Source organism: Chionomys nivalis, chromosome 17 (assembly GCF_950005125.1).
Source record: "Chionomys nivalis chromosome 17, mChiNiv1.1, whole genome shotgun sequence".
NCBI classification, from domain to species: Eukaryota; Metazoa; Chordata; class Mammalia; order Rodentia; family Cricetidae; genus Chionomys; species Chionomys nivalis.
The window spans coordinates 39,076,479-39,088,913 of NC_080102.1; the positions used below are offsets into that span (position 1 = coordinate 39,076,479).

The window sequence follows — 12,435 nt, forward strand, 5'->3', positions numbered from 1 at the left end:
TTTTGTTTGTTTGTTTGTTTGATTTTGGAGACAGGGCTTCTCTGGGTAGCCCTTGTTGTTCTGGAAATCCTAGACCAGGCTGGAACTCAGAGATCCTCCTCCCAAGTGCTGGGATTAAAGCCGTGTGCCACCACGGCCGGCTTTTTTTAAACATTAATTTTTTTTAAACTTAATTTTATCTACTTGTAGTTCACGGAGGGTTGGTACTTGTGTTTGCATTTTACTGAAGAAGTTGGGGCGACTCAGGATTTGTGTGCTCACCCCAAAGCTACCGCACTGTATTTGAACCCAAGCCTTTGTGGCCTTGGGTGAGCTCCCGCCCACTGTTGCCGCCTTCCTCTCCACCGCCACGGAGGTGAGAGTAAAGGCCGGGGAAGCAGGAGCTGGCAAATGCCACAGCCATAAGGGCTCACCAGGAAAGGTTAGCAGGCTCCTCAAGGCCGGAGTTTAATGAAGTATTTGAGTTCACATACCGCGCAGAAAAGGCAGCAGGGCTGTAGAGGAAGCAGAGTCCTGAGGGTGGAAATCTGAGTAGTTCCATTCCATGGGGGCTTACCACCCTGGAGCTCGGGCACAAGACAGATAGGACCATTAGCCTGCGCTCTCTGTGGACAGGAACTGGCTCTGCTTCAGCTCCTGCCTCCAGCTCTGTGGACGTGCCAGGAGGACATATGCAGCCATTATGCAGTCAAATTGAATTATGCCCCAGTGTGGAGGAGGCAGGCTTATTGCGCCTGGGGTGGAAGGTCTTCCTAGAAGAATGCTTGAAAGATCGGAGAAGAGAGGCCGGAGAGAGGCCATTCCGAGCAGAGGCAGCAATGGGCAGAAAAAGGGACGGATGAAGCCTGAGGAGTAAGTCACCAGGTCACCGGGCAGGGGCAGCCGTAAGTTCCAGCTGAAATCCTGCGCTGTTGCTGTTGGCCCTTTGAGTCTCTGCACTCGAGTTTCCCTTTCTGGAAATGAGCCCTGAGGTTGTTTGTTTTCTTTTCTTCTAAACTTTTAAATCGATTTTATTGTGATTGCCCTTATTCTTTTGTGAATTTGGAGACAGGGTCTCACTGCATCGCTCTGGAACTGGCTCTAGAGATCTAGTTGATGTCAGTCTTGTATTGACCTTCTGCCCCTGCCTCTCAAGTGCTGGGATTGCAGGCATGCACCAGCATGTTGTGATGAGTCCTGAGGTTTGATGGTGTTTGACAGTAATCCAAGAGAGGTCAATGAAAGACGCTAGGTCAGGGCTGGCGAGATGGCTCACTTGTTAGAGTGTTTACTGCCCTTCTAGAGGACCAAAGTTTGAGTCCCACCCCTCCAATGGCATGTAACTCGAGTTCCGGGAGATCCATGGGCACATACCCCCACACAGACAGACACATATATGCACAATTTAAAATAAAACTATAAAAAAGAGAGAAAAGGTATCAGCATGACCTTTGGTTTTTTGTTTGTTTGTTTGTTTTGTTTTGTTTTTTGGTTTTTCGAGACAGGGTTTCTCTGTAGCTTTGGAGCCTGTCCTGGAACTAGCTCTTGTAGTTTAATACTAGGATTAAAGGTCATGCTGGGCCGGGCGGTAGTGGCGCACGCCTTTAATCCCAGCACTCGGGAGGCAGAGGCAGGCAGATCCCTGTGAGTTCGAGGCCAGCCTGGTCTACAGGAGCTAGTTCCCGGACAGGCTCCAAAGCTAGAGAGAAACCCTGCCTCGAAAAAACTTAAAAAAAAAAAAAAATGGATCTAGAGGGACTTTAAAACCTTGTACTAATTTAGCAATCCCACCCAGTAATTCCCCTGTGGCCAACCCCCCATCATTGTATAGTTATGCACCATGATTATCCCCATCTTACTCAGAGAAGAGAGGTCAGTTATAGTTTAGATGACTCTGTTAGAAAAAAGGGGGGTAGAGTGGGGTGGGGGCATGCTGCAAACGAAGCCCAGCCTGACTCCAGTAAGGGAACAGAAAGGGTGAGGAAGAAGCTGGTGGGGCCAGCAGTGCAGGCCTGAGACTACGGGGCGGGGGTGTCCGCTGAGGAAGGCTGGCTGCAGCTTGCAGCTGGAGGCTACTATGTCAGCTCCGGGAGCCAGCACAGAAGCCAGCTCCCTTCACCACAGTATTTAATGGCCCATAACAAAGAGGCTCATCTTCCCTCCTCTGTCAGCACCAGCCACACAACTCCTTCCCACCTTATGTATCTCCCTGGTGAGTCTTCCTGTGCAGGCATCGCGATGCTTCCTGTGATGGCTTCTGCAGGTGTCTGTTAGCTCTGCTGCCCTACCAAGCTGCGGGCGCCCTGGGGATCGAATACAGCATCTCTGTCTTCCAAACCCATCTGCTCTTCAGAACCACCTAAGTGACTTCTTCAGGAACAGTCCCCCAGCCTTGTCTCGGAAGCTGAGATGGAAACAAGGGTAGCCGCTGCTACAGATGTGCGCGGTGCCTGGCACTTCTCTGCCCTTCCACTTGCCACTCCCCGAAGCACAGCAGCTGTTACTGCCAGCTCATTTTGCAGTGAGGGATCTGAGTCCTCCACAACCTATAGCTCTAGAGTGGGAGTCAGAGGCAAGCCTGTAGACTCCAGAACCCAAAGTGTTTTCTAAACCAGGCAGGTCTCAAACTCACTGTGTAGCTAAGGTTAGACTGGAATTCCTAATTTTTTCTATCACCAACATTTATTTAGTCAATTATTAATTTATTTTCAACAGAGTCTGATGCTACTGACGGTATCATGCTTGTGCCACAGTCAATAATTTCACGGACGCCCTTCAAAAGGTTGTACACCAGGTTACTCTTCCTCCACCTTCTGAGGCTCTTGTGCCTAAACTGTGGCTCTGAAAGGGATCGGGGTACCTGGTTCTCTGAGGTCAATAGATGCATCCTCCTGTCAGCTTGAGTTTCTGAAGTACCAGTGTCAGTCAGGAACCATTCCCTGCCTGTGAGCTGCAGTGACAGTCCAGGCGGTGACCAACCCTGCTGGGGTTTTCAGAAGCTGCTCTGGAGCAGCTGTTCTCTTGGTCCACCCCACAACGCCCTGCCCCGCCCCAGGTGGAGGGCACAGAGCAGGGCGGAACATTCAGGGTCTTACCTTTCATCCCCTGTTCTCGCAATGGGCATGCTGGCAGCACACACAGTAGGTATGTCACCGTGAACACAGTATGTCACCATTCTTGGCCTCTGTCTCTTTTTTTAATTGGTGTTTTGCCATGGATGTTGTGTCCCCTGAAACTGGAGTTACAGACAGTTGTGAGCTGCCATGTGGTTGCTGGGAATTGAACCCTGGTCCTCTGGAAGAGCAGGCAGTGCTCTTAACCTCTGAGCCATCTCTCCAGCCCCTCTGTCTCCTTTTCTTTGGTTTGTTAGCATTTGGCCTGTGTTTGGTGTGAAGGTTCAGCGATGGGTTTTGAAAGCTCCGGAATGTTTCTGACTCTCCTCCCTTCTCTGCCTCCATGTAGCCTGGACTATTGTATGTAAGCCTCCTTATGTTCTGACATTCTTCTCGTCTGTCTTTCATGCAACAGCCGGAGGGAGCTTCTTGAGATTTGAATGACCCTGTCATTCCTGCTGGAAACCTAGAATTTTCTGGATGTAGGCACAACCGAGGCCTGTTTCTCCAGTGGGTGTTCTTAGCTCTCTGTTCAAGCCTCAGCCTGCCCCCGTACCTCATTTTCCCCTTGACCTGTGTTTTCTTTGAACCTGCTCAGCTTGTTCCCATCTCAGGTCTTCGCCTTCTGCTGGGTGCACACTTGTCCTCTCCCCCGTGGCTCAGATGCCACATCTTCTGAAGGGGCCTTCACTTACTGCTGCTCCACCACCACGAAACATCTCCTGTTTGTGCCTCACACCTATTGCTGCCGTCCTTGTCTTGTATGTTTAACTCTGACCTATCATGTGAGCATGTGTGTTCATGTGTTTGCAGATGTGTGTACATATGTGTGCTTGTACATGTGTTACTCCTCAGGAGCCATTCTTCTGTTGAGACAGATCTATCGTTGGCCTGGAGCCCCCTTAGGAGGCCAGAGTGGCTGGCCAGCGAATCCCAGGAACCCAGTGTCTGCCTGCCCAGCACCGGGATTATAAGCATTCATCGCTGTGCCTGGCTTTTTTTTTAAATTTATTTTATGTGTATGAATGTTTTGCTTACATGTATGTAAGTGCATCGTCACGTGCATGCATCAGACCCCTGGGACTGTAGTTACAGACTGCTGTGAGCCACCATGTATGTGGTGCTGGGAATTGAACTTGGTTCTCTACAAGATCAGCAGGGTTTCGTAACTGCTGGGCTCTTCAGAGCCTGTGACCAACCTTTCTTTCTTCCTTCCTTCCTTCCTTCCTTCCTTCCTTCCTTCCTTCCTTCCTTCCTTCTTTTTCCTTTTTTCCCTGAGAATGGGTGTCTCCATATATCCCTGGCTGTCCTGGAACTCCCTCTGTAGACCAGGCAGGCCTTGAACTCAAAGAGATCCACCTGCCTCTGCCTCCCAAGTGTGGGGATTAAATATGTGCACCACCTAAAGGCTATGGCCTTTTAATGTGGGTTCTGGAAATCAAGCTCTGGTCCTTGTCTCTTTTATGTGCTGAGCTATCTTCCCAGACCAACATGTGACCTTTTTTTGTGCCTGCTCACCCATGATCAAGATCTGTGAGGGCTGGGGTGCTGGAGAGATGTCTCAGTGGTTAAGAGGACCTGGGCTGGATTCCCATGACCCACATGGTGGCTCACAGCCATCCAGGTGACCCAACAGACACGCATGTGGTGCACATACATGTATACATGTAAAGTTTCATACACATAAAGTAAAATAAAACTTTAAAAACAAGCTATGAGGGCAGGGGTTTGTTAACTGTGTCCCCAGAACTGGAGACAGCCATGTTTATGTGTCGCATAAAAACAGCCGAGTTGGCCACAGACAAAAACTTACCAGAAAGGCGTGGCCCAGACAAAAACTGCAAAATCAGTGTGGACTGAGGCACTCAGCGAAGTAGAAAATACGGTCTGACCTGCTCAGGGAAGGACACGCTAGTCTTGCCAGGTGGGTACGGCCAGCTCCGTCTTGCAGATAGCAAAACTGAAGCTCAGAGAGGTCTCAGAAAGCAGTATGAGACGGTGATGGGAGTTGCTCCCAGGGCTGATGGCCACCACCAGAGCCTGCCTTCCTCTTGTCACTGGGCACCAGAGTAGGCGATGCACTCCAATGCACAGGAATCCCCCACCCCCACCCCAGCAGGAGCAGTAACCACCGCTCAGGGCATGAGAAGACACCGGAGGTGGTGTTGGACTGTGTCCTCCGAGTGGTGACGTCTGTTTATTTTGCTCCTTATGCTTGCTTACAATTCCCAAGGGTGACCTTCTGCTACTCTCCTCTTCCTTCACTTCCTTTTTAAGCTTAATTATGGCTTTATCGAAAATTGTCAGAGGCTGGAGAGCCGACTCTGTGGTCAAGAGCACTTGCTGATTTTTCTAGAGTACCCAAGTTTGGTTCCTAGCAGCCAGGTCAATCTGGTGGCTCCAAACGATCTGTAACAGCAGCTTCAGGGGATCTGCTGCCTCCAGCCACCCCAGGCAGCTGACCTCACTTGCACACACCCACGTGCTGACACACAGCTATGGTAGCTAGAAATCACAAAAATAAATCTTAAACAGGCACGCAGCACGCTCCCTTAATCCCAGCGCTTGGGCGGTGGATCCCCATGAGTTTGAGGCTAGCCTGATCTACATAGTGAACTACATAGAGACCCTGTCTCAAAAAAAAAAAAAAAATGGCCAATTTCAAAGAAAGCAAACTGTAGGCTGCTGCAGCCTGTGGCTACTTTGTCGCATTCCTTTCTTAACCTACTTTCCTGGTGGAGCCTGGGGCGGTGCCAGCAGCTTGGCTTTCCTCAGCAATTGTGTGGCCTTGGGCCAGCCCCCATCCAGTCTGAGCCTTACTGTTCGGTGAACACGGGATGATAAATCCTGCTTTTGAGATGATTATGGACACACGTGATTCTTTAGGATCAAGTCCTTCATTTAAGGTCCTTCTCAGATCTCAGTATTTAAATGCATCAAGTAAAATCTACAGGATTGCAAGGGAAAGTAGCTCTGTTCTACTGATAAATTGTGTGTGTGTGTGTGTGTGTGTGTGTGTGTGTGTGTGTGTGTGTGGAGGCCGGGGACAGCCTCGGGTAACATTCCTCAGGAGCTGTCTACTTTTCTTTTTCTTTTTTTTTTTTCCTTTGGTTTTTCGAGACAGGGTTTCTCTGTGGTTTTGGAGCCTGTCCTGGAACTATCTCTTGTAGACCAGGCTGGTCTCGAACTCACAGAGATCCGCCTGCCTCTGCCTCCCAAGTGCTGGAATTAAAGGTGTGCGCCACCACCGCCCGGCTTTTCTATTTTTTTCAAGATTTGTTTTTATTTTATGTGTATGCATGTTTGCCTGCATGTATGTGAGTGTATGTCCCATGTGTGTGCCTGGTGACTGCAGAGGCCAGAAAAGGATATCAGATTCCCCCAGAAAGGGAGTTCCAGATCGTTGTGAGCTGCCATGTGGGTGCAGGGCTGAGCCTGGACCCTCTGCCGGAGTGGCAAGTGCTCTTCTCTGCTGAGCTCTATCTCCACACTGGCTTTTGAGATAGGGTCTCTCTCATTACCCCGGAGCTCAGCGAGCAGGCTAGGCTGGCTGGCCAGGGAATCCCAGGAACCTGCCTGTCTCCACTTCCCCATCATTGGGATTATAAGCGTCTGCCCGTATGTCCAACTTCTCTTTTTGCATAGTTCCGGGGATCGAGCTCGGGTCCGGGTCCTTGTGCAGGTAAGGCAAGCACTTTACTGACCGAGCTGTCTTCCCAGCCCTAGAGCTCTTTATTAGTTCATTCAACAAGATTTACCAGTGTGTCTAATGCGGCTACTGTAATTTCGAAGGTGTGAGAAGCAGAACGCTTCATTATCTGCGGCCACCGAAATGCCATAAGAATGCAGCCGTTCTGAGTAACTCAAGGGCAAGACTACAGCGCTGTTGGAGGGAATGCTAGCTCTAGGGAGGGGGTTTTCTCGTCTACCCTTACAGCCCTGCCACAGGTAACATGTTCAGGTGATCTGTGGAAATTAAGTATGACCCTCCCTGGCGGCCACGAAGCAGGAGTCCAGGAGTGGGCAGACATGCTTGTGAGGGCTGTGGGAGAGAGAGAAGGGCAGACCCAGGATGTGGCCTGTAGGGCTGAGGATGGCGCGGTGAAACCTTCCTGCTCTGACTGAGGAAGAGAGACGGGAGCTGGGGTGGTGAGTACACGGTATGTAGCCCCCCTGCCTTCTGGGGTCTGCTGCTCTGTAGTGGAACCTGAGGCCACGTGTACACGAGGACAGAGTGAAGACAGTGTAGGGAGAGCCGTGCCGTGGCGAAAGTGATAGATAGGATGGGGCCCCAGAGCCAACTGCCAGGGTGCAAGTCCCAGCGCTTATCATTTCTCACAGTGCGACTTGGGCAGGCTCCGCCCTGTGCCTCTCATTCCTCATGGGGATATAACTGTTCCTTTTTACAGAGTACCTTAAAGGCTAAGGTGAGGTTTCAGGCTTTCTGTGGTAGGAGGAAGCCTCCTGTTGTCCTCAGGTTCCTTGGGCTCCTCCTGAGGGGTTCCCTTGTGGTTTTGTTTTTCAAGCAGGGGTTTCTTTGTGTAGCCCTGACTGTCCTGGAACTACCTCTGTAGACCAAGCTGGCCTCGAACTCACAGAGATCTGACTGCCACTGCCTCCCCAGTGCTAGGATGAAAGGCGTGCGCCACTACCGCTGGTTCCTGATGGGTTCCTAAGCACTGTTTCTCTGGGCTGCTCAGAGATGAATCAGATGCCTACGGGAGCTCATAGCTGGGACTCAGGGACAGCACAGTGGTTCTGATGAGCTTGGGTGGGGTTGGGAGAAAAGCTTCCTAGTGGAGGACACACCGTGGTATGGAGGACGCCCCCTGCCGGGGAGACAGCCCGATGCTCTACCATTCCAGGCCTTGCCGGACACCAGCTAAAGAATGTGGGCTTTGTCCTTTCGGTGCTGGTGTCACAGGAGTCTTGTTTATTTGAACTTTTTGTTGTTGTTGTTGTTGTTGTTTTTCAAGACAGGGTTTCTTCGTGTAGTCCTGGCTGTCCTGGAACTCACTCTGTAGACCAGGCTGACCTCAAACTCACAGAGATCCGCCTGCCTCTGCCTCCCAAGTGCTAGGGTTAAAGGCGTGCGCCACCACCGCCCAGCTTTAACTCCTCATTCACAAGAAGTTGCAAAAACTGTACAAAGAATCCCCTTCACTCAGCTTCCCCTAACAGTGGCATCTTGTGTAGCTGATGTATAGTATTAAAACCAGAGACTTGGCACTGGAACATTACTAGACTAGACAGTTTATTCAGGTTCTACTGTTTTTTTTGTTTTGTTTTTTAGTATGTGTTTGTTAGTGTGTACACCACATGTTTTGAGAAGGAGAATGACATTGGCATATGTATTAATCAGATGTCCCTAGGCCCCCGGAATGGGAGCACATTGGAGGGGTCTCACTGGAGGTTGTTGGTGAAAGGTGATGGCGGCCTGTGGTTGTAGAGAGAGAAGCTGCGGAGTCAGGCTAAAGGTGGCAGGAACTGGGAGCTGAGACCAGATGACGGTCAGAGCTCTGGCTAGGGCAGAGGGCGAGGATGGAGAAGGCAGAGAGGTGAGGGGAGGAGAGGCTAAGTTCAGTTTGGAATGTGTTCAGTGGGAGGAGGCCCAGTGCAGCTGAGAAGGGCATCCGAGACGGCGTGGTGGACATAGAAGTAAGTCTTTGCATTTTAATCTAATTTTATGTGTATGAGAGTTTTTCCTGTGTGTAATTCTGTGCACTCCTGTGCTGTGCCCTGAGGTTGGGTCACCTGGAACTGGAATTACAGGTAATTACGAGCCGCTGTGTATGTGCTGGGAATTGAACCCTTGTCCGTTGGAAGAGCTGCCCGTGCTCTTATCTGCTACGTTATCTCTGCAGCCCACAGGCATGCGTCTTTTTCTTTTTTTAACTATTTTTATTTCTTTTTTTTTTTTAATATTTATTTATTTGTTATGTATACAATATTCTATCTGTGTGTATGCCTGCAGGTCAGAAGAGAGCACCAGACGTTATTACAGATGGTTGTGAGCCACTATGTGGTTGCTGGGAATTGAACTCAGGACCTTTGGAAGAGCAAGCAATACTCTTAACCGCTGAGCCATCTCTCCAGCCCCTATTTTTATTTCTTGTGCATTGCATTTGTGTTTGCTTGCGCGTATGTCGGGACCCCTGAAACTGGAGTTACAGACAGTTGTGAGCTGCCTTGTGGGTGCTGGGAATTGAACCCGGCTCCTGGAAGAACAGCCAGTGCTCTTAACCACTGAGCCATCTCTCCAGCCCCAGGCATGGGTCTTAAAAGATGCATAGGAATTGTCTGGGTAGGGGGAGTGTGGGGTTCTAGTTAGAGGGCTCAAGATTAGGAAAAGGGTGGAAGTCATAGACAGCCCGGGCAGTGGGCATCCAGGTACCACTCTCCAGAAGGTGAGAGCTGAAAATTTGGCATGCTGAGGAGGGGGCACGCTTGGCAGAAGGGCGGATTCATGAGTCATCAGCATGACTCATGAGATCATGAAATGCAGGAGCTCATCTGGGGACAGCACAGGAGCAGGGGCACTGTCCTTTCCGTGGAATCTCAGGAACGTAGATTTTGAGGCCTGGGTAAAGAAGAGTCACCACCAGAGACAGCAGGAAGGATCCAGGAAGAGGCGAGTCAAAAGCTGCTACCTAAGCAGCAAGGAGGTTCCTGGGGCTGGGGGCCACTTGGCTAATGGCCCATTGGAATGGCAGGGTGAGAGCTGGTCTCTGTGTTAGGGAGTTGAGTGGGGGTGGAGAGGTGTGTAATCAACTCTGGCTGTAACTGCAGTCAAGGCTGGGGGCGGGGCATAGTGTATTGTGCCTAAGGGGATCAGAAGCAGGAGTTACTGTGAGCCAGGGAAGACTTTGAGCATGATGGGAGATGGCCGGGGCCTGGAGCAGGGTCTGCTTGATTGACAGCAAAGGCGATGGTGATGTATGTAGGCTCTGGGGCCACGCTTCCAGGGTGGGAATTTCATGCGTATGTCAACTCTGTCACTGTGGATGAGGCAGTTCACTATTGTGTACCCACAGTGTCCTCTTGTCCTCTGCAAAATGGGGAATGTTCCTAGTGTCTATCCCACTAAGCCGTGTGGAGCTTTGAGGAAGTGATGACTTCCCCTGCCACGTGGTAACCACTCAGCCAGCAGGTGCGAGTGCTCTGTGAGTGTTCATTTCTTTTTTTTCTTTTTTCTTTTTTTTTTTTTGTTTTTTCGAGGCAGGGTTTCTCTGTAGCTTTGGAGCCTGTCCTGGCACTAGCTCTTGTAGACCAGGCTGGTTTCGAACTCACAGAGATCCGCCTGCCTCTGCCTCCCGAGTGCTGGGATTAAAGGCGTGCGCCACCACCGCCCGGCTGAGTTTTCTTTCATTTATTCAGTATCCACTCATTCTTATCTGGGAAATAACTGGGTTGAATGAGCTGATGTCCATCCATTCCTTCTGCTATCATTAATTTACTCTGTGGCCAGCACAGGACCGTTGAGATGTTCAGGAGGCCAGCATAGTTCCTCCGGGACCAATGTGGACGTGTCATGCTCATCTCTCCTTCTTTCTCAGCTCTTCCCCCCTCTCCCTCATCTTGGTACTAGGATGGGAACCTAGGACTTTGAACACCGGAGTTCTCAGGCTGCTGGTCCCAGCTGGTACCTGCCCTACTGAGTTGGTCCCAAGTTAGTTCTGTTTTGTGACTCAGATTTTGCCTGTGGAAAAAAAAAAATCCAAACTTTGCTGTGGAAACTGTTCTGGCCCCCTGCTGTCGAGCAGATTCCAGCCCCTAGAGAAAATGAGAGATGCTGGAGCATCTTTCGAACTCCTCCCCTGCGTGTAAACACACAACACCCAAAGCATTCTGGGATCTTCTGTTCTGTAGCTACACATGGAGGCACTGCCGTCATTGTAGGTATAGATTTAGTAGATGTGTTGTATTTAATTACTTAGGTGGATCCTTTATGGGCAAGCAGTAAGGCTGCTTCAAGTTTTTCTTTTCTTTTTTTATTATTTATTTATTTATTTATGTTTGTTTGTTTTTCAAGGCAGGGTTTCTCTGTGTAACAGCCCTAGCTGTCCTGGAACCAGCTCTTGTAGACCAGGCTGGCCTTGAACTCACAGAGATCCGCTGCCTCTGCCTCCCGAGTGCTGGGATTAAAGGCATGCGCCACCACCTCCTGGCATCTGTCATCCATTTTATTAAGACTAATATAATAGATTCAGTTAGAATTGGCCCATGCTAGCTGTATATAAGTTCTAAGTTGTATTGGACTTTGGATCTATTTATTTGGTGTGTGATAGTTGTTTTTTGTTATCATAATGCTTATTTAAAAAATAATACATTCATCGACAAGATGGCTCAGTGGGTAGCGCACTTGCTAAGCTTGAGTATCTGAGTTTGATCCCTGAATCCCATGGTGGGAAGGGAGAACTGGCTCCTGAAAGTTGTCCTCTGACCTCCGCATAACAGCTGTGGCACATGCATCTTGCACTTATACACGTCCATGCACACATCATACACATACAATAGTAACAAATAAAAATTTGAAAGCAATATATTCCATGCCAGGTGTGCAGCACATGCCTATAATCCCAGCACTTGGGAAGTAGAGGAGGAAAATCAGGAGTTTAAGGCCAGGCTCAACTATATAGTGAGTTTGAGCCTAGACTGGGCTTTGATTGGTAAACTTGTCTAAAACAAAACAAACAAAACCACCAGTAGCAACATGGGGCTGAGGGCTGGAGAGATGGTTTGGCAATGGAGGGACCCAGATTCGATTCCCAGCATCCATTTGCAGTTCACAACTGTCTACAACTCCAGTTCCAGCAGAATCCGACGCCCTCTTCTGGCCTTTGAGGGCACTGCACACACAAATGCAGGCAAGACAGAAGAGGTATCATACATATTCCCTGGAGCTGGCCGTAGAGACAGTTGTGAGCCACCACAGGGATACTGGAAACTGAAACCAGATCATCTGGAAGAGCGGCCAGTGCTCTTACCTGCTGAGCCATCTCTCCAGCCCGGAACCATTGTGAATGTGGACATGTTCTGAGCCCTCTGTCTGTGATGGTGGCCATGTGCTGGAGGAGAACGGCAGAGCCCTTCGCCTTCGCTCTCCTCTGCCATTTTCAGTCCTCGCTTGAATCACCGTTAATATTCGTATTTCTGCCTCTAGTCCCTGTACCAGCAGTCTGGGTTTTTTAAGTTTGTTTATTTACTTATTTGTACTCTCTCTCTCTCTCTCTCTCTCTCTCTCTCTCTCTCTCTCTCTCTCTGTGTGTGTGTGTGTGTGTGTGTGTCTGCTACAGCACACTTGTGGGAGTTGATTTTTCTCCTTCCACCATGTGGGTCCTGG

General features: G+C 49.8%; 1 protein-coding gene across 2 annotated transcripts in view; it reads left to right on the forward strand.

Moving 5' to 3' along the window:
- Zc3h7b (zinc finger CCCH-type containing 7B) overlaps positions 1-12,435 on the forward strand; it is a 52,736-nt gene that overhangs the window by 4,683 nt on the left and 35,618 nt on the right. The gene's annotated exons all lie outside the window — the stretch shown is intronic.